Here is a 23,288-nt window from a genome sequence, read left to right on the forward strand (position 1 = left end):
AATAAGTTTCTGCATTACAAATGTTCGAGTAAATAGACTAGTATTAGCAAAATTATAGGGCAAAAAAAAGGATATACATTAAGGTTATATTCCCACTGGTAAACTCTTTGGGAACGTAAATAAATGTTTATAAAATTCAGCAAACACTGAAAACAAAATATATACCTGTGGGACCAGAAATCATCATGGTAAAAGGATGCTGTAGAATAGTTGGTTTAATTTCCTGCGGTCCTCCCTGAAGCGCTCCGTGCGGAGCTCCTCCCGGTGCTCTCTGTGACACGTCTTGTGGAGCTATTTTGCGGAGCTCCCTGTAAGGGAGCTCTCAGCGCTCCCAAATGCGCTCCTGGCGCTCCCTGTGACGCTCCTTGAGGCGTTCCCGTTGCCAATTTAGGCGTATGAGTTGAAATTCAGAAGTGCTCGTCTCCTTTTAGATGTTTGTTTCTATTATGCCGCATCATGTTGTATCTACTACAAAATGTTACATCGCACTCAAGACAGTTAATTCTATCCATCTTTACACTGCGACGTTTGTGATGAAACTGACTCAAGTGTATAATAAATACCGTATTTAAAATATATTTGCAATGTTAAAATGAAATCAGTCTTTATTACGTACCAAACAAAATGAAATGAACATTTATTTCTTGATTGTATTGAATAATTCTTCTGATTATGGTTTAAATACTTATGCACTCATAACAAAATTTTCATTTCATTTTGATTGGTACGTAATAAAGATTGATTTCATTTTAACATTGCAAATATATTTGAATACGGTATTTATTATACACTTGAGTCAGTTTCATCACAGACGTCGCAGTGTAAAGATGGATAGAATTAACTGTCTTGAGTGCGATGTAACATTTTGTAGTAGATACAACATGATGCGGCATAATAGAAACAAACATCTAAAAGGAGACGAGCACTTCAGAATTTCAACTCATACGCCTAAATTGGCAACGGGAACGCCTCAAGGAGCGTCACAGGGAGCGCCGGGAGCGCATTTGGGGGCGCCGAGAGCTCCCTTACAATGAGCTCCGCAAGGAGAGCCGGGAGCGCATTTGGGAGCGCTGAGAGCTCCCTTACAGGGAGCTCCGCAAGAAGCTCCACAAGACGTGTCACAGAGAGCGCCGGGAGGAGCTCCGCACGGAGCGCTTCAGGGAGGACCGCAGGAAATTAAACCAACTATTCTACAGCATCCTTTTACCATGATGATTTCTGGTCCCACAGGTATATATTTTGTTTACAGTGTTTGCTGAATTTTATAAACATTTATTTACGTTCCCAAAGAGTTTACCAGTGGGAATATAACCTTAATGTATATCCTTTTTTTTGCTCTATAATTTTGCTAATACTAGGCTATTTACTCGAACATTTGTAATGCAGAAACTTATTCTTTTTCAGCATGTGGAAAAACAACATTTGTAAAGGAATTGCTGCAAAATCATATCTACAGAATTAAGCCTGGTGTACAAAGAATAGTGTGGCTGTACAAGAGGTGGCAACCAATGTATGGGGAAATACAAAGCACAGTTTACTCCGAGGTGAAATTCTACCAAGGCATTCCATCCGACATAAACGAAGACGAATATTTTGACACAAAGTTAAATAACTTGCTAATTCTGGACGATATGATGTCAGAGGCTGGAAAGGACAAAAGAATCACAGATTTATTCACGGAGGGATCGCATCACCGATCCTTGTCGGTGATTTCCATCAATCAAAACCTATATGCCAGCAAGGATCCGACACAGAGAAGAAACTATCATTATCTTGTAATGTTCAATAATCCAGTCGACAAACAGACTATGATCACATTAGCGAGACAGATGTACCCTGGTAAAAACTGAATACTTTTTAAAGAAGTTTGAGAAAGCAACTAAACAGCCCTATGGCTTTCTGTTGGTGGATCTAAAACCATTTACACCGGAACATGCCAGACTGAAATATGATCTAATGTGGACAGACAGAAAATCTACGAACAACGAAAGCGTGACAGAACTGGCCAATCAGATGACAGATCCAGGCCAAAATTGTATATAAGGCGAGCAACAATCAGATTTAAATCATTTGTCAGTCGGAATTCAATCTGTAGACATCCCAGGAAATAATAGTGAAATTATGGTTGAAAATACGAATGCTTGCGACGATTGTGGACTTTTGTTTGACTCTTCGCACGATGTACAGAGACATGTAAAACGAGGGTGGTGTGCAGAAAATAACGATACTACGCAACCAAAGAAAAGAAAAATAGACGACAGCAGTGATGATAAAATGGGAGATAATGTTGAAGAAAATCAGTCTTATCTATCCCTCTGGAAAAAAGCTATAGACTGTAACGACGATAAATACGACAAACTGTATAATCAGTTTATACAGGACGGAAAAGACAAGGAGTCTGCACAAGAAATGACGGAAGATCGTATCCAGCTATATAATGAACGCACATTCTTCACAAAATACGAGTATTTGTTGGATTCGTATATTCTGCCATTTCAAAATAGTACACTGCATCAAAAGATTTTACAAGACATACATTTATTAACACAGAAGCATGTAAGCACTGAATCGGCAATTAAGCGGGTGCTGCGAAAGTACAAGCCTGACTTTAAAGAACTATTCGAGACAGAATTGTCGGACGAGAAAAGTGATGAAGAAAGCGAGGAGGATGAGTCTGATACTGAATAAAATACTTAATGTACATGTATAAACATTTATTTCATTTACGTTGTGGACTGTATACAGGATGAATGATTTGCAAGATGAAGAAATTAAAGGAACATTTTATGAGAGTGAATTATAGAAAGTGGACTATGATCCAGACCAGGCATTTAAAATAGTACAAATTCTCAAAACTAGAGGCAAAGGACAGAATAAACAATACTTTGTGAAAAGGAGATATTATCCTAAAAAGTTCAACAGCTGTGTGAAAGCTAATGACCTGCAGTGATTTTTACATACATATTGTATATACAGATTTTGATTACTAAACAGAAGCTCTTTTGTATAGCTTGTGTATTGTATTGTTTGTCTTGTAAATATCTTGTAAATATATTGACAAACTATATCCAATCTTAGTTATTTTGAATGTTTAAACCATAAAAGGACACTGGCGCGTGTCACCTGTCAAATATGAAAGACAGAATAACACTTTGAAACCTCTTTATCCCGTTTACAAAATATCCTACAAACTACCCGCCTATTAAGTTAATCGTATTGCCGAGAGAGTAAGGCCAATTATCCGTAGCAAAACATTAAACCTATATTTAAATGAAAAAAAAAGATTATCGTTTGTTTATTCTTACTGTATCTTGCTGTTGTCTCCTTGACGTCTCTTTGACTAATGACAAACCGTTTATACATAAAAATATAATGATAGGTCTTAATCAAAACACTTCTTGATTGGTTATTTACGTAAACTACTTTTTGCTGCAGCAATATAAATAAATGATAAATACACCAATTCAAAATATTTAAATGCAAAATTCAATATATATTTTGATAAAATGATTTAAGCGTGCGCCAGTGACATTCAATGTAAACATAAATCGTCCAACTGGTGGTAAATTAAATATTATAAATCATATAGAATAATGCCTCATTTCGATATAAAGAGAGGTTTGATTATGAAATGTTTATAAAAGGGAACTTTTCACTTCGTTATAATACAAAAAAAAAACCCTGATTAATGTTAATTTTGACTTAATAGTATGGCAAACGAGTTGGCGCGCTGTTTTATCTACTAACTGCGGTAACCCACGCCTAATATGGGTACCATTTATAACCTCGGGTTTTCCGATACTCGTTGCTATATTTAGTATTTTACTTGGTTGCGATTATACTAGGACAACGGGCGAATCTCTATAAAACACACAAAATAACGACTTATATCTAAATCAAGACGAAATTAATTATCAACCGTATAAAAATCGAACGATTTACCTTTGTTATAATATCATTTAAATAAGTTTAATGGTTAAATTGACTTGCAAATGGAAAGTTTAAAATGTAGAAACTAAATTGGCGAACCGTTTCGTTCTGTGTCAGTCGTTTTATAGCTGTAGTATGTTTACATTATTGACTAATTGAGCGTTAAACTATCGCTGTTAAGTTAAAAAAAAATGTTCTTTTCACACTGTGGAATGTCAATTAGCATTTTATCTTTTTCTTTATTTTAAACACAGAGTGACCATATTGTCTGCATTAAATAATAGTACTTCACCTTTGTTATCTTATACATACACAATTCAAATGTTTAATTAAAATAGCAGACAGTTTTAATTACGCTCAATTGATTAAAAAAAAAATTATCGAAGAAAATTCCCTCCTCCGAGACCAAGATGGCGGCTTTATATAGAATATATAGGGAAAATGATGACGTCACACTCCCTGAAGAGAGGCACAAGACTACTTTCACATGTGCACATGCTAGAAAGTTACTGTTAGAAAATGTCAAAGAAAAAAACGTTTTAAAGGTTTTTATTATAAATCTAGTCATTTACCTTTTTATTTTTATAAATTACTTGTATCTATTTAATCTGTCTTTGTTTCTATTAACAAAGATGTCGTAGATACATTTTTTCAGCACTTAGTTTTCTTTCTGCCTGGTATACATAGGTTTCAAAAAATTGGTACGGCCTTATGTTAATTTTCCAGGCCGAAGGATAAACTATTACTTTATTACTTTGATCAACTTGATGAAAACCTGGTGAAAACAACCAGTGCATTTAAGTAACGAATCATCGTAAATAACTCGCATAATCCAAGTGCATTCTTGAATCCTAATCAGTGTATGTCTACAGATTATGTCGACAGATAAATCAACCAGAAATCAGTATGATACACAACGTGTCAATAGTTTTTGCTGTATGATCGGGCTATAGCTTGGCTGCTGGTTGATATTCCTAAGATTTCCTTGTGGGTAGGCCAAGAAACATTTCTTTCGGTTTATTATGCCGACGACTTCAAACAATTTAGCCGTGACGGAATTTTTTTTAGAAATTTTGGAGAAAAAAAATACAGATAAATTGAACCCAATGGAAATAATTTTGGCTACATGCTGTCGAGCCATGTATTCAATAAGTGCAATGGTCTTGACTGAGTTTAAGTTTAACGCGTGTCAATCATATCATTAAGCCGCAATATTTATCGAGTGCAGACTGCTAGAGTATCTACTACTCATTCATGATAACATGTTTACTCGAATATCAAGACAGTGCTGTTAGGTAATAATTGATTTTTTCGCACCATTTCCTTATTTAGTGTTTGTATATCTTACAGATTGCTTTTCTATGTCAATGTGTTAGTGTCTAAATTGTCATTTGTTTCTTTTGCAAGGAATCAAAATGTGCCTACGTAATTACTGTCATGGCAATACTCTGGCTTACAGAGGCTATTCCAATCCCAGTAACAGCTCTGATCCCCATCTTTCTGTTTCCGCTGTTGGGAGTGGTGGCCGCCGCAGATGTTAGTAACTCATATATAAAGGTAAGATGTCGAATAATTTGTTTGAATTTGATATTATACAATACTATATTAGAGAGATTTGTAAATAAGAAAAAAAACACGAGCGACTGAATAAATACAGTCCTTCAAAATATGCATAATTTTGAATCATATCATGTTTACACAAACGAGAGCGTAGTTCATTAGGGTTATCAGACACCTTTGTATGGAACGCTGCCGCTGTCGTTTTTCGGGAAATTTTATCCAATTAACAGTGTCTTATTTTACTAAGAGACTATGGTATCATGACAAGGTGTGGTAATGACTTGTCAAAACTGTGTCTTATTATGTTTACTAATCATGTTATCTTTTTATGGTGTGGTTTTTGCAAGTAAGCATCACGCTCTGACATGATGAGAAGAAATGTCCCAATATCACTCAGCTGCGGTGTTCGATACCTGAGTGTTTACATTACTCTGTATGTTTGTATCAAGGAAGACATGGTCTAACATTAAACAAATACTGAGGGAGAAAGAGTCCACCTCGCCCTTTGTTTAACCTTCTAGTTAATAGAAACACTATATATACAACTTATTCATGACAGAATTGTGTTGAACACACATGGAGCTATGATACAACATTATGATACCATGAAATAAAGAACCAAGTCAACACCACTTCAAAATACGAAACAAACATGATATTTCCTTTGATGTAAATGTCTCTAGCAAATAGTTAACGTAATACTGGCATTAATGTTGCAGGATACAACCATGTTGTTCCTAGGAGGACTCATTGTTGCAGTGGCACTAGAAGAAAGTCGGCTGCATATAAGAATATCTCTGTGTGTAATGATGATAGTTGGTGCCCAACCAATGTTGTATGTATATACACTTGTACCATGTCATATATCATGTCAGCAGATAATTGTATCTCATCAGGACCAAGATGTACACTTTGTACTTAGTTCACTTTTCTGTTAAATATATCATTACATTTTGTCAGCATGTCATAGACTCCGTCTCGAACCACAATTAATATTGATGTGTTTAGAATTATTTCTCTTCTGTTAGTTCTCCTTTCTTTACCTTTAATTTTACAGTCTTCGGAATTTCATGAAAACATTTTATGGTAACTAAAGACTTTTTAGTATGTTTCTTTAAATTATTGAACTAAATGAGGGACAGGATTAAACAATTAAGTACTCAAAATGACAATTCTGTGGAGGTTATTGTTCAATTATGATTTCAGTTTAATGGCGGGACTTATGGCAACCACGTGGTTCCTATCCATGTGGATAAGTAACACAGCTGCGACATCTATGATGATTCCAATTATTGAAGCTGTCTTGCAGAACATGGAAGATGTTCGGAAAAGTGCTATAGGTACTCTGAATGTACTAATTATTTTTACTTCAAGGTACACACTAAGGTATCCGATCCATAAATAGCGCAATTCACTTCGGACTTTTCATTCAGGAACTTACCTTTATTTGATATCTTACTTTTACTGTACACCACAAAGAATGCTTAAAGATGTAACAGTATGTATGAGGTCATATCTCTAAACAACTGACGTAAAAGCTTAGATACTTCACACAAGTCTTTGACATCATCAATGCATGTCCAATATCCTTTAAATGTTGAGAGAGTAATGAAGCTAAAAAAATATTTTGAAGTAAAAATATGACATAATGTATTTCAGGGGAGCTTGGTGTAGAAAATGAGGGATACGAGGCCAGTTCGAATGCAGCATCTAACGAAATGCACTCAACATATGGTAGCAGCGAAACTGTTTTCGCAAGTGATATACAATTAAAGGAGACCCCAGTTACACTCGATCCATGCCCCAACAGTGATATAAATAAACACAAATATAATGGCATTGTAGAGAGCGGTATAGGTTGCGATTTAATGGATCCAAAGAGGTATGTATTCTTTATTTTATGGTTTAACTAGAAAAGTAATTCAAACAACAACATAGTTGGAAAAAAAATTATTAAATGCTACTACTTAGCTTTTTGAAATTACCATCACAACTCTGTGAGAACGATTAATTTCGCCATTTTTACTTCATTTTAAAGTGACATATCAAAATATAACATATCCTTTTCCGTGTAGATAAAACCCCCTTAAATATTTCACAAATCATATTTTTTGAATTTGTACAGACTTAATATTTAAAAAAGCTCTACACATTAAATAACTGTTTTAGTCTGTTCATAACATTGACTTTGTCCTCAGTAATTCTGAATAGTTCTGTATGAAAGACGCATTGATTTTAGAAAGTTCAACACAGTGAATGCATTATTGTCAAGAAACATCATACAGTGAGTGCATTGCTTTAAGCCAGTAGACACTAATTTAGAAAATGCATTATGTTTAGAACAGTTTTTAACAGTGAATGCATTGTATTCAATTATTTCTGTACTTGTGTTTATATTTTCCAGCCAGGTCTATATAGTGAATGAAGGAGATAAAAGAACAGATGAAAGCGAATCGGAGCAAGCGCCAGTGTCTGGAAGCGAAGAACTCCGTCGTATTGCGAAGGCATTTGCTCTGAGTGTTGCGTACGGGGCAAACATTGGAGGAATTGCAACACTGACCGGTACCCCACCAAACTTGGTACTTAAACAGGAGGCCGATAAGTATGCAACTTCATAAGTAAACTGTCAGGATAAAAGATGTGCGTGTACATTGTATCTCATTTTACCAGCTAGTTTATATTGGCCATAGATGTTTTGATGAAGCCGTGCATTTGCTTGATTAATCAAATTTGCACAACATTTCCTTCTTAATGGTATTATGTTTTGCATATAATAAGACATTTCCATTGAAACGTTCAAATCATAGTAATTATAATAAACTGCTTTGCAAGCCTGTTGTATTATAGGACAAACGGGTATGAGTAGATGTCATTTAGCCAGTGTTCAAATATTCAGCTGAAACTCATTTGTGCTCAAATACGACATATATTAAGACTAGGTATTACATTAAATCTGTAGTAAAATATGTTCTAGTGCTTTTTGATATATGTCCAGTACTTAAAACAATTCTATAATGAACCTGCCTGTCTTTCAATTTGGACAGTACCATTAACTGTTAAAAAGGGTGCATACCAAAAAGTTACTGACTGAGTGGCAAACAGTGCCGATCATAATCAGATGACACGGATGTGCTGGCTGATCATGATAGGCACTGGTCGCAAAGGCAGAATCACTTGTGTCCAGCATGATAAGGGTTAAAAATACGAAAATTACTATCTGAAAATTTAGCATACCCTTAGAATATTCATACCCTTAAAATATTATGTTTTTGATTATCCCTCAAAGTTTCAACTAATTTAGAAGCAAATTATGACATGATGTATATTTACTCATTTTACGACTTCAGTGACAAAATACACTGAAACGTTTAGAATTTACAAAATACCGATAGACGTTATGAAGGAAAAATGTCAACATAAACACAATAACGTCGTTGTCGTATACTATCGAAAAAAATAAATTGATGTTTATATGAGATCTAACCATTTTCAAAATATATACCTCTGTATTTCTATAAATGATATTTACTCGTTTCCTATAAACCGGACTTTATGTGTGTATTGTGGCTTTTAAAAATGGGATGTGGTATAAAGATGAGTAATGATATATTTTTGAAATTTTGACATGATATAAACATGTTTGTTTACTTCGTTTGAAACAGTACAATAAACAGTTTTTTTTAAGATATTGAGAAAATAGCAAACAGCGGGTATATATGTATTTATATAGGTAATATATCTACATACCTAATATTACCTTGAACCATCCTGGCCGAGTGGTTACGGTCTAACTCCGAATCACTTGCCTCTAACCTCGTACAGGGTGTAGAATTCTTACATGTGAGGAAGACATCAAGCTGTACGAAAGATCGGTGGTTCTACCCTAATGCCCGCTAATGCCTCAGATTATGCTCAAAGGGGCACAATGGGTCTTCCTCCGTCCCGAAAAGCTTATTTTGAGCCATAAAAAAAACTTCAATTAAACTATTATTTCCTATGTGCAACTACGGTCCATTAATGTTTGCAGGTTATATAAATTCTACGATGGGAAGGAATCTGAAATATCATTTGCCAAATGGATGGGTTTCGGATTCCCTCTGTCCTTATTCACTGCGTTCTTTGGGTGGATGTGGCTTGTTCTCGTTTTTATTCGTTGTGGGTGAGATTTAGTCCACTTTTTTGTTTCTTCTTTTATAAATAATGTATGCATTTGTACCTTTTTGTAATTGGCGGGAACGTTGAGCAAACATTGACATTGATAATTTGCTGTATAAAATTATGAAAATCAAATTTGCATCTATTTGAATTAACAAAGCGTTTTGTAATATCTTTACCAGTTATCTCAATTGGAATATGGTTTTATTTCTATGATATAAATACTCATTATAACTTTTATTTCATACAACTTCATACAACTTATTATATTTTTAAAGATGTCAAGCAGTGATTTTGACACAGTACGTATTCTGTTCAGTGAAACTATGTGATAATTCGACACTATCATATTTATCTGATTAATTCAGGATTTGCCCTTGAAAAATGCAAACAACATGTCATTTTTATTATTTTGGTTGCCTAGAGAGAACAAAATGACACTGAGTGTATAAATGTGACATACTTGTTTCAAATAACTGACACAGTTGGTTGCATACATTTGCTTTAGTCATACTGCAGCTTCTCATTCAAACTAAATATAATTCTACCATACAATATACTTGGTAGTTATATTTTACTTCCTACAATTGTGACATATAAATGCTACATTGAAATCCGTTATATGGTGTTTTACACGAATATATTTCAGTGCTAAACAGAAGCTATATAAAAGCATATAAAATATTGTCATGTGATTAAATTATAAAAAAATCCTATATATTGACTCGTGAACGGAGCCAATGTACAGTTGGATGCTACGCTTTTCTGTTGCTCTGCCTTACGAAACGGGTGGATAACTCTGTGATAGGCGGTTCTTAACGTCCACAGCTTCTAGCTGGTTTCGTCGGGTCTCTAATGATGTTTCTCTGGATGCTCTGTCTTCTGCATGAAGTTTTTTGCTATTAATGTTATTTTTATATACATTTACAAGATAATTTTTGTGTTTTACATAAGTTGCCTTCTGTTACCATTGCGTGTAGTAGGGATTCACCCGACGGTGATAACTTTTACACTGTCCTATGACTTTGGGTCATGATGAAGGTAACAGTGAAGTTTGGTGCGCACCATATACTGTCCAGTTGCGTGTTTTGCCACTGACCGACACAAGGCGGCGCCCTGCTTTGTTTCTTTAATTATTTGTTTTATCCTTGTTGATTCAATGTTTTGTTTTGCCTGTGTCTTTGTGCATATGTGTGTGTGTGGAGGAGGGATGTGGGTTGGAGGAGGGGGGGGGGGGGGGGGAGCGGGGCCGCCGAACTCCTGCCTGTATGATATTTACTGATAGATATAGGAATATTTTCTCTCATTCACATTCATACTGTCAAATATAACCAGTTTTATTTAGAGAGTGTTTTTTACTCTTAGGAATCTTATACATAATAAATAAAGAGCTAGTTTTTATTCAAGCAAAGTAGGGAAGAAATGTACTGTATTAATCACACAACAATAAAATCATTGATACAAAAAGATGGAATTTATCAGTTTTAAATGTTTTTCATAGCCAATTCAATAACATATCAACTTAAATAAAACTGGTTTTAAAACTCTATACATGTTTTTTTATTTATAGCCACTGACTTTTGCATATGTTTTAATGTATGATGTGAAGTGCCACTTTAATCGGCAAAATTCTGACTGGCATGCTATGTCTTTTATCACAGGTGTTGTAAGAAAACAGACGCTGAACAAAGGAGAGCTATAAATAGTACAATACGAACACATTTTAAACAGCTTGGCAGGCTAACGTACGTAAATCTAGCAATCAGTTTCAAACGTTAAGCAAATTTTCTTTTTTAAAAGTTAATTCCATTCTTGCTATTATTAGGTGTAATGTTTTCGTCACCCTATTCAGTTTTGCTTTTACCGTGCATTAATGTAACAGTTACAGTGTTCTTGTGTAGAAGCTGACAAAGTGAAGAAACCGATATAATATTGTGAACTGACAAAGTGAAGAACTAGTTTTGTTAGCTGACAAAAATGAAGAAACCAATATTGTGTTTGTTATATAGGCATATGTGCTCAGCAGTGATACAATTTATCTTAAACGATCGCTTGATAGGAAATGTGTTTCCATAGTTACGGATCTGTTTAAGTTTCTGTAACTAGCATTTTTATACTATTTCAGGATGCGGGAAATACAGGTTTTGATTGTTTTTATTTGTCTCGTTTGCCTGTGGTTATTTAGAGCACCCCCTAATATTTCTGGGTGGGGAAATGCAGGTGCTTTTAAAAAAGGGTGAGTCATTTCTTACAATACCCAGACATATCTACTGGAAGTATATATGTATGAATTTATGAATTCAATTATTAAACTGGAGTACCGGAATTAACATAGAACAATTTTGAATACAGCTGTGAATTGGCAGGACCAAAACGTCAGTTTACGCCCCTCTCCTCCGCCCCTGCCAGCTGTTGGCATCTTAAAGCGATCTGTGCACAGGTGGAGAGCACAGAAAATGTTTTGTTACAATTTCAGTATGTTTTAAAAGTGCACTTTTTTCCATCATCATTGCTCTTTATATTACAAGACGGGAATCTCCTGATCCCAAATTACTATGAGTTAAAGTATATATTTCACATTCTAACACGACCCGAATTGTTTTCCTAAATAAAGTAGGCTGAAAGTGTTATAATGATATGCGATGAAATAACAGTGTGTACGTCATAGTAAATACGTCATAGAGTCAAACGACAAAAAAGCAAAACTTTTGATTGGTGTATTAGAATTTAAATAATATATCTAAAACCGTGATCTTATCGTTGAATATAATCTTTGTCGTTCAAATGCATATTATCGTATCAGCAATGATAATTTCTATGTATCTGAATTTCGACGATTTTTCTTGAAAAATCAATATTATTTTACGATGATTACACATGCAGTGTATATAATTTTTACGAAATTAAACACAGACCATCAGTGCAAATGTTTAAATAGTTTTACAGCAGTGCAGAAAAGTCTCTTACACATTTAGCTGAGTATTCACTTGATGTTTTGCTTTGTTGTCTTACCCTAAACAAGTAAAAGTGTGGGTTTGTTTTATCACAAACATGTTAACTCATATTAATATTGGTTCAAATTCTTATTTTTCAGATTTGTCTCAGATTCTACACCATGTATATTGCTCAGCGTTCTTTTATTTCTACTTCCGGCAGAAAAGCCAAAGGTTTTCTGGCTAGCAAAGGACGGTAAATATCTTTTATATCATACTATGTATATAAAGACAAGGTCAAGAGTCCAAAAGGAAAGCTACATTCAAAGAACACGGCTGCCCATAAAGTTTCACCATTTAGTATTGAAATTGAAATATCAGTTACATTGTCTTAATAAATCACCATTATCACTCCATAAGCTGATTTTATTATACAGTTTTGGAGTTACGTTGAATTCAGAGTATGATGTGGTTGACTGGTCTGTCTGAAAGTAATACTGACCATAACAAGAGTCTACAATTTATTATGGTAGTTATTTGAACTGAAAGAATGTGATTTGGGTAATTTTTCTAGCAATGAAATATAGAGAATGCTATGGGGGAAATGCAAAACTAAATGAAAACGATGAAGTTTATTAGTGTTATGGCATGTGTAACTGGTGGTATATGATGTTATTGGCAGTTTGGGGTGGTATACTTATGCATAATGAGTATTTAATTGAATCTTTGCCTGCAAGACGGTGTTACAGTTGCAAGTATAGGATTCAAGTAAAAGTGATGAAGAGACATGTGTATTTAGGTGTTTTGTTGAGGACTCAAACAATTGACAGTGTTTGTTTGTTCTTTTTTTTGTGCTAAGATGCCAAAATACCAAAAATATGAATTTAAGTTATGGATGCAAAGGATAAAATAAACAAATTAAATTCTGCAGTATAGTTTTGTCAGCATGGAAACACGTGATAAAAAGTATCAAAACGAATGAATTTTCAGTAACATATTTTTGTCCAATGACGCAAGTGATGATATACATGATAATTGTTTTTTGAAAATAAAAAAGAAATAAATGCGTTCCAGTTACTGCAATGGTTCTTGTGATCAAATTTCAATAATGCATGTGACGATGTTTTCACGAATGTTTTGTGCAGTTATGCGTGTGGTCACTTTTGGAAAATAATGTTTTTCAGTTACAACCTTCTTGTGCTAGGATGAACGTGATCACATTTCTCGTGCAAGGTGATCTAATTTGACAGAAAAAAGTATCAATGACAAATTCTTGGTGAAATAATGCACATGAGCATGTATTTAAAAATTCCTCCAGATTTTTAGTTATAAAGTTCTTGTGAAATGGTGCACGTAATCTTATTTGCAAACAAAACATTTTTCGCTTAATTATTTCTTGTATAATAATGCAGGTTAAGAAACAACAAACAATTAACAAACGAGTTTCACAGTAACAAATTCATTGGGTAATGGTACACCTGAACTTATTTGTATTTTTTATGCAATGATGCGCGTGGTCATATCCGGGAAAAGAGCAACATCAAACTATTCAAATACAATTTTTTTGCAGTGGTGCACGTGATCTTACTTGCAACCAAACACTTTTCATTTATTGGGCAAAGATGAGCCTGATCATATTTCTTGTGCTATGATGCACGTGTTCATATTAAAAACATATTTCTAGTGCACTGATATTCGTGGTTGTGTTTGGAATAAACATCGCCTAATTATTTCTTGATCCTTTTTGTAAAAAGAGACAACAGAAAACACATGATTTCATTTGCAAACATGTACTTTTTCAGCTAAAAATTTCTTGTGACAGCATTTTTCAAATTTCTAGTGCAGTGATACAAGTGATAAAAGAATCAGTGACACATTTCTAGTGCAGTGGTGCCTGTGGTGATATTTAGGGCAACAACAACAAATCAAGAAACGGGTTTTACAGAAACAAGTGTTTAGGGTTATAGTGCACATGTATATATATTTGTCAATTGCTTGTGCATTTATGCACGTGGTCATATCTGGAAAAAGAAAACATAAAACAAATATTAAAAATTTATATGAACTTATTTACAAACAATTATTTATCAGTTGCATTTCTTGTGCAAAGATGAGCGTGATCATATTTCTTGTGAAATGATGCATGTGTTCATATTTGAAAACAAATTTCTAGTGCAATGATGCTTGTGACCATATTTATACCTTTTTGTGCAGTGATGTACTAGTGCGTGATTTTGTTAAAAGAATGATTAAATATTGATTAAATTGATTAAAATATCTTCCTTTTTTGGTTTACAAGCTAGAAAGTCTGTTATATTAGCTAGTACAGCGTTTATCTACTTTCAAATTTTTCCTGGCAATAGAAGATACGAATACTATTATTTTCATTCACTGACTGTGGTCACCATGTAATATGTACAATTGTTTGTTTGTTATTTAGCATATCATGCTGTTATTTCTTTACTGATTTATTCATGATATATGTGAATCTGTAAAATGAAGTCTCCAGAAATAAAATATAAATTACAAAAAAAATGATTATGATTGAGAGAAAAACACCAAAGAAAACAACAAATTTTCAGATATAAAATTATTATGCAGTTGTACACGTAATCTTATATTGCAATCAAATGTTTTTCAGTAACATATTTCTTGCGCAACGATGAACGTGGTCAGTATCTTTTTCAATGATTGGCGTGATCATATTTGAAAACAATGACACATCTCTATTGCAATAATGCACGTGGTCAATTCGAAAAAGAAAAATAATAGTAAAAGTAAACGAGTTTTCAGCTACAGGTTTCTGTAGCGATAGTTTGCGTGGTCGCATTTACAAAAAAAAAAATGGTTTTCGGTTGCTGGTTTTATTTGTGCAGTGGTGTTGTTGGGGACATCACTTATCATTGATGTACGTGCTCATATTTCTTGTGCAATAGTACACGCGATCATGTTTGTAAAGAAATCACTGACATATTGCTAGTTCAATGATGCGTGTGGTCATGTTGAAAAACAATAACAACAACAAATAAACAAGATTTTTCATAACTAATGTGGTCATATTTTCAATTCTTTTGTGCAGTGATGCACGTGATGATGTTTGAAAACTACAAAACAAATTTTCAGATATTGATTCATTGTGATTTTCAGATAAAGATCCATTGTGCGATGGTGCACGTGATCTTGTTTGCAAATGTTTTTCAGTAAGACATTTCTTGCGCAAGGATAAACATGGTCATATTTTTGTTTGCATGATGCATGTCGTTATATTAAGATGTGGTTATATTAAAAGAAACAACAACAAATAAACAGGTTATTTCAATAATACTTTCTTTTGCAATAGTGCATGTGGACATATTTGGAAACTTCTTGTGCAATGATGCACGTGTTCATACTTAAAAAAGGACGAAACATAACATTTTAATAGGAAAGGTCAAGGGAAGGTTGTGTTATAGGATGAAAGTTACACTGTCATTATAAAAAAAATTCACAGTTTTCTTACATCCAATACTATAATATGAGGGGGAAAAGAGGACACTTGAAATAGATCACTAGTTTAAGTGCCCCCTATGTGGCCCGCTTATGATAAGCCACTGGGTCGGTTGTTTACTGGACAGACATGATGAAGTAGCGTAGCCTAGGTGTAAAGTAGCTATCCAGCCTACGTTGAAGCTTTAGATATATTATTTGTTTCTGCATGTGTTGATTACACATTGTTATGATGTCTTTCTCCTTTCCCTCATTTTAAGAAAGCTCACAGTTTTCTTACATCCAGTACTATAATATGAGGGGAAAGAGAGGACACTTGAAATGGATTACTATCCTTCTAACTAAAATCACAAATAGTCTTCTAGAGGAATATCGCAAATGTGATAAAAATAGGTCTAAATACAAACAAACAATCTTATTATTACAGACAAGCCATCATATACGCCTCTAATAGACTGGAAATCTGTCAGCCAGAAGCTTCCATGGGGTGTAATAGTTCTGCTTGGTGGTGGGTTTGCCATTGCAGATGCAAGTAAGGTAAACAAACGTGTATTCAAAAGTTCACAGACGTCATTGCGACATCTTTGTCCAGTTAAGCATTAGCGGTAGCAAGTGTACTAACAATTTAGGAAATGATTAGGGTTTTTTTTCCAAATCACCTGCTGCAGTACATAGAATTTTTTAACCCTGCATAATACCATGTCAGGGAAATTTCATTTCAGTGCTTTTTTGTATTTTAATATAATTTTCAATAATACTTTCGGAATTTGTTGAGTCCGAAGTACATAAATCTGGATACATCACTGTTAACATCATGATATTTAATGCTTTTGTAATTCACTGGTATTTGATTGATGTATGACTGAATACTAATTTTACTTAAACACTTTATATAAAACACTTTTTTGCACACTTTTCAACTAAAATTCAAACGCAAACATAGATAATTTAATACAAGGTTCTAACACATATATTATTACATGTATTTATAGAGCTCTGGACTGTCAAGATGGGTCGGCAATGAGCTGAAAGTCTTTGCAAGCATGGACAGTTGGGTTATGAACATAGTGATATGTTTTATCGTCGCTGGAGCCACTGAAGTTACAAGTAACACTGCCACAGCCACACTGCTCATGCCAGTACTCTCTGAACTGGTAATTGCTGTTTTCTAGAAATTTATAAAATTGTATTGACACAGGTTGAGAAGAATCTGCATTCAAACTTGGTCTCGAACCCTGGGCCTCGGAATACCGTTTTTATATCCTTCCAGCTGAGCTAAAGGGCCTCTTATATTTAATGAAATTCTGTGACACGACACATAACAATCGTTCTCGAAATTCTAAGGGACTTTAAAAATAAGGTATACGTCATGATCTTGTAACATATGCAGTCACGTTCTTAGGTTCGGTGACAAATGACAAATAAGCAGTCAGACATTGACTCAAATCCGATGCCTCGGAATACCGTCCAGATGGCCTACCAGGCTCTCGCATGCCCACACTTTATGCCGAAGTCCTATGATGTGACATATAATTTTATTATTATCTTAGGTGCTTTCCTTAGAGAGTGACACATTCATGTGCTACAACATGATGTTGTATGCAGTTCAAAACATGTTCTGATTTATGTATTACCTTCGTTGTCATTTCTCCATATCTGCGTTATCCTTAACTAGATTTAACTACCAGACGAAAAAAGCGCAAATAATTTTGCAGGCATATCAGTAGTCGTGGAAAATAAATCAGACAGTTAAGTAACTCAGTCATCGTCCTCTTATTGACTCCTACATCCCCTCGTACCCCATTCAGCTCTAAAGTTGCTTAATGACAATGTTAGCGAAGGTGAATGTCGTTTATGAGACAAAAAATATTTTGAGTGTGCTCCGTTTTGCTGTTACATGACATAAACATTCAAGAGGGCAATTTGGTTTGATCGCTCAGGTATTATTTGACTCATGGCTTGTCACTAAGCATGTATGCTTTCGTAGTAAAAGCACGTGTTTATTCTTGTTGCAATCTTATCATTTAAGCGTATTTGCATTTACATGTACAATTTATTTTTTCATTTATGTCAAAGATTTTTCACTTCAGGCAATTCAAACAAGCATTCATCCACTGTACTTGATGATGTCAGCCACCGTAGCGTGTTCCTTTGCATTCATGTTACCGGTTGCAACACCACCTAACGCCATCGTTTTCTCTTCAGGGTACCTCACTATACCAGATATGGTACGTAAATACCAAGAATATTGTTATTGCTGTAAAAAGATAAACCAGTTTATTTTTGCTTTGTCGGCATATTACTGAGTAATATAGAGACCTGTAATGATACATGTCTTTCGCGGTATTATTTCAGACACGGTTGAGTATCTAGGTAGAATCAACGAACTTCTGTTCAGCACATGTTAGAATTCCGCGTCTAAGGGGCTAGGTGCCGTATTAAAGGGATATTGCAAAATCCATATCCTCTGATGAACAAACTCAATCAAACTGAGGTCGCTATGATGTTGTTTGGATGCGTTTTGTTTCTACCAATGGATCTCTTCACAGATTTTATTAACTATCACAACATCAGTCTTAAAGTGACATCTGGCTGCTGCAAAAAATCTCCCCGTACTTTGACTCGATGTTGTTATGTTTTCTTGTCCTTTCAGATCATGGAGCGCTTCAACATTACTGTAATAGAATTCTGCTTGATCTTGTGCTTTGGGGCACATTTCATTGCCTCTCATGAACTCATGGACTTGACCAAACTAAATCTGCTATTATGTTGCTTGGTTGCGGCCTATGCTTCCAAGGAATCTCTTCACAGGTTTTATGTTAAACCAGAGCGGTGATAGCCCAGTAATACGAAGCTAGCGAACTAAACCACTCGGCAACGGTAGACCTTTATGCCTTAATTCGCATCCGGTGGTCTCAAAATTTTACAAGTGGCATCATGTAAGACAGCGTACAAGTATAAGAGCTACACACAGTCAAGCATATTAAATTACTGCAAATCAGTGGTAATCGAATCAGTTAATTTTAAGTTTTCTAATATGACAGGTTATTTTTAATAATACACACAAACGGTGACGTCATTTCAACTTTCTTATACACTGTAGTTCTAACACTACGATCTACTGGTTCACACAAAGAACTACATAAGAGCCGAAGTGATATATAGCTATTAAAACACTCCGAATTTTTGTACGTCTCGCTGAATAATTATTCCGCAGGACGTAAGTTTGAAATAATCAACCAGAGCACACTGTTTGCTAAATTTAATTCCTTAAATCTAAGATCATTTGTCTTGCTGACTTCTTTAATTACTTTTTAATTAGATTGAATTAAAGCCAAAATGATGAATCAAAATAGAATAACGGTCTTAACCTAGGATATAACATGTTTGGCAGATTCAAAGAGAGCCAAAGAAACTTGTTATAGAACATTGTTCGTTTACAGTAAATTAACCAACCGCTTTCATATTTCAATACTCTATTGCTTATTTTAGTCATTTAGAAAGGTGCTTGTATTTGCACGAGATGTTTAAATGATTATCACTACATGCGAAAACAATCTAAATGCACGTACAGGTAAAAACAATGGCGTGGTGTATATAATGTATACTATTAAAGAGAAAAAGATCTATGGTGATTATTACATACTACATGTTTTATTTTTCAGTGAATTATCGAAATATTAAAGTAAAATATATCTGGTATTTTTTCAGGAATAAATTCAAATGTATTTTTCACTTGTAAAAACTATAAAGTAAAATGATTCAGTGTTCAATAGTGGAAGATATTTCAATCTGACACAGAAACAAACAAATATCCTCTTTGTGCTATTTCTCAAATAGAAGTGTACGTATATATATATATTAGCACATGATTTTCACAGCGTTTATCCCGTTATCTACAGTTATCACTTTGTTTCCGTCATGGTTGTTAAATCGACTATTGAATGCGATCGTTACTAAATCAGATAATGTAAAAAAAACAAGTTTACATAAGTATTGTGTAGACCAGCATCATTTGTGTTAGCTTTAATATTTGTTACTATATGTACATAAGGAAAAGGTGGCGGTGTGAAGACGGGCAGGTTCCTAGCTGTATGTCCATCAACGATAAATTTGCAATACGGCGGCCTGAAACGTATTCAGGCACCTATAATCATTATATGTACGGAAGACGTAAATATATATTGTAGATTTATAGTCATTTTAAAATATTCATTATACAGCGTTTCCTAAAACAGCAACTCCATGAAACAATGAAATAAATCTTTATCGCACACATTACAGACACAATCATTTGTCATTGGGTTTTAACAGCTTGACATTTCTTATAATGACACATAATTGTGTCATTATTGATATCATACAAGTGTTCTATCATGTAACAAGCAACTTTTGGACACTTAGATAGATTTCTTATATTAAATGTTCTATTGTTTACCACAGGCATTGGCTGGGCTTCCAATGAACATCATTGCTGTACTGTGTCTCACATTGGGAATCAATACCTGGGGATCCTCAATGTTCCAGCTGGATACCTTTCCAGAGACGTTCAACACGAATATTACAATGACTACCAGATAAAGTAGAACATGCTCTCTCCTCGAAAACATGCACATGCACCGCAATACTGTGTGAAGCCTCCATTGAGCAAACAAAACCTGTGTCGATAACTGCGGCACATACATAACAGGGTATCTTAATTATGCATAAGCTACAGTTACAATGTTAAAGTGTTTATGTGGACACCTCTCCTTTAAAACACTTACACTTTTCTCATATCTCATGTAAATACTCAACTACCTTCAGAATTCCTTGATCCTCCTTCAAGAATGCATTCTCTGGGTTGAAATAAATACGTAAATTCCATACATTTCTACAGGCTCAGTCCAATCCAAGCCTGCAACGTTTTCGTTTTTGTCGTGTTGGGCGACATTTTCTATCTTATCCACAATTTATTTTTGTATAACAACATTTAGACAAATTTCAGGGAGAAAATTTATGTCGATCGAAATATTGAGATCAAAATAATTACGCCTTTAGATATTGACCTTTTGACGTACTATAACACCTGCTTTTGATCAAACCAGTATGGTGATATCTAAATGGTAAAATATCGAGATGCCACTTTATTATCGAAGTTTCGGTAAATAAGTTCACAGAAAGAACTGCATCAGTGATACAAAGAAATTTAATCATTAGATGATGAGTTCCTATATGTCTCGATTTACACACTGAAGTATCATGTTTATCCAATTGTTTTTTGTTTTTTTTCAGTTGTGGTCTCCCTTCGACCAAAACCTTAAAAATAGTTTCATTGTTTATGTCTGACAGGTATCACATAAATGCCTCTTGCTTGTCATTAATTGCCATCCGATTTTTAGAAAAAATATCGAAATTGAAAAAAAATCCGGTAATTTAAAGGGCACGAAATGTTATATTCAAAGAGATATCTTTCACCAGAAAGGAGATAGCAGAACTTATATTTATTGGAATAAGCTATAATAGATATCACAGTGAAAGGAAACAGTAATAGTCTGGTGGTTTTAGTGACAAAAGTGCTCTAGAAATCATTTTATGAGGGCCGGCATGTTAATGCCCTAATACAACATATTTGTTGAAGCTTGAACCTTACCGGTTACTTTGATAGCTGTCTCCAAAAAATATAACGATGTTTTATGTAAATTAGAGGGGTCAAAAGGTCATGCTATGAAATTCTGATTTTGCAACTTTTTTGTGTAGCTTTTTTTTTCAATGATTATGTATTGGTAATTTTTCTGGAAAATTGTACCCTAAATGCATTATGAAACTATTTTTAGTCACATAGAATTGATGCAAAGCTAAAACAGAACATGACAAATAGAAACAATGTCTGAAATTTGGGTCAAAGGTCATGCACTTTATTTATTTACGTTGAGACAATGTCATCTATAGATACTATTAATATGTTATCCAAAATGTTATCCAAAAGTGATAAATGGAATTAAAAGGACATTAAGGAAAAGTGCTTTGTACAAGTACAATAAATCTATCTAGCTTACTTTTTGAATTATCTCCCTTTATTAAACTTACATATAACATTTCTTTTCCAAAGAATAATTCTAAATTTAACCAATCATTTTTGTTGAAATTTCACACAATGATAAAGACCACTGAAAGAAACTGAAGTGTATTAAATGATGAGTCAATCTCGCTCATTTGTTAAATTATCTCCCTTTATAGAATGTAGTTGTATGAACCATATTGTTAAACACTAAATGACATTACTTTCTATTCAGTGCTCTAAATAGTACTTACGTTACTGGCATCAGTTGATCATTACAAAGCTTTTGTCAAAATGTTTGTGGTACCCTACTTGCGTAAGGGATTGTTCAGTTATATAGAAAACATATCAGCAGATGGTCACAATCAATACTATAGACATAAAGATTAATATTTACCGTATTATGTACTTGATAAATCAGACCTCAGCTCTTTGGCACTTATGTTATCATCAATATATATCATGTACAGCACAACATATGATCTTTGATAGTTGTATATTCCCTTTGTCTGCATATTTAAATGTTTGTATATAATTTAACACAGATATCTTAAGCATTGTTATAGAATATGGGGTTCCTTTTTGGCTCATCTGATTTTTTGCTCGATTATACGGAGTATAAGGAGAGCTATCCTACTCGACCAGGCGTCGGCGTCTTTCCGCGTTCCAACTTTGGTTAAAGTTTTTGTTTTTTTACACTTTCTCTTTTTTCTATTTATCTCTGTAATTACTTAATGGATTTGATTCAAACTCAAAATAGTTATTCTTCATCATCACCTACATCATCTGACCTAAGGGTCATAACTCTGGTACCAATATTTCGTGATTTGTCCCCTTTTCACTTAGATTTTCAGGTTAAGTTATGATGCACTTTCACTCTATCTGTGTTATTACTGAATGGATTTGATTCTAACTTAAAATAGTTGTTCAACATCATCACCCTCATCATATGAAGCAAGGTGCATAACCCTGGCACAATTTTTCATGAAGTATTTCCCCTTTTTACTTAGAATTTCAGGTTAAAGTTTTAAAACTCTTTCACTCTACCTCTGTTATTGCTGAATGGATCTGATTCAAACTTAAAATAATTGTTCAACATCATCACTCACATCATATGACACAAAGTGCATAACTCTAGTACATTTAAGAATTTAAGGTTCATTTTGGTGCATTTTCACTATATC

General features: G+C 34.1%; 1 pseudogene; it reads left to right on the forward strand.

The window, feature by feature from the left end:
- LOC123533384 (Na(+)/citrate cotransporter-like) overlaps positions 1-21,595 on the forward strand; it is a 77,885-nt pseudogene extending 56,290 nt beyond the window's left edge.
- The last annotated feature ends 1,693 nt before the right edge of the window (positions 21,596-23,288 follow it).

The sequence above is a fragment of the Mercenaria mercenaria genome, chromosome 12 (genome assembly GCF_021730395.1).
Source record: "Mercenaria mercenaria strain notata chromosome 12, MADL_Memer_1, whole genome shotgun sequence".
Lineage (NCBI taxonomy): Eukaryota > Metazoa > Mollusca > Bivalvia > Venerida > Veneridae > Mercenaria > Mercenaria mercenaria.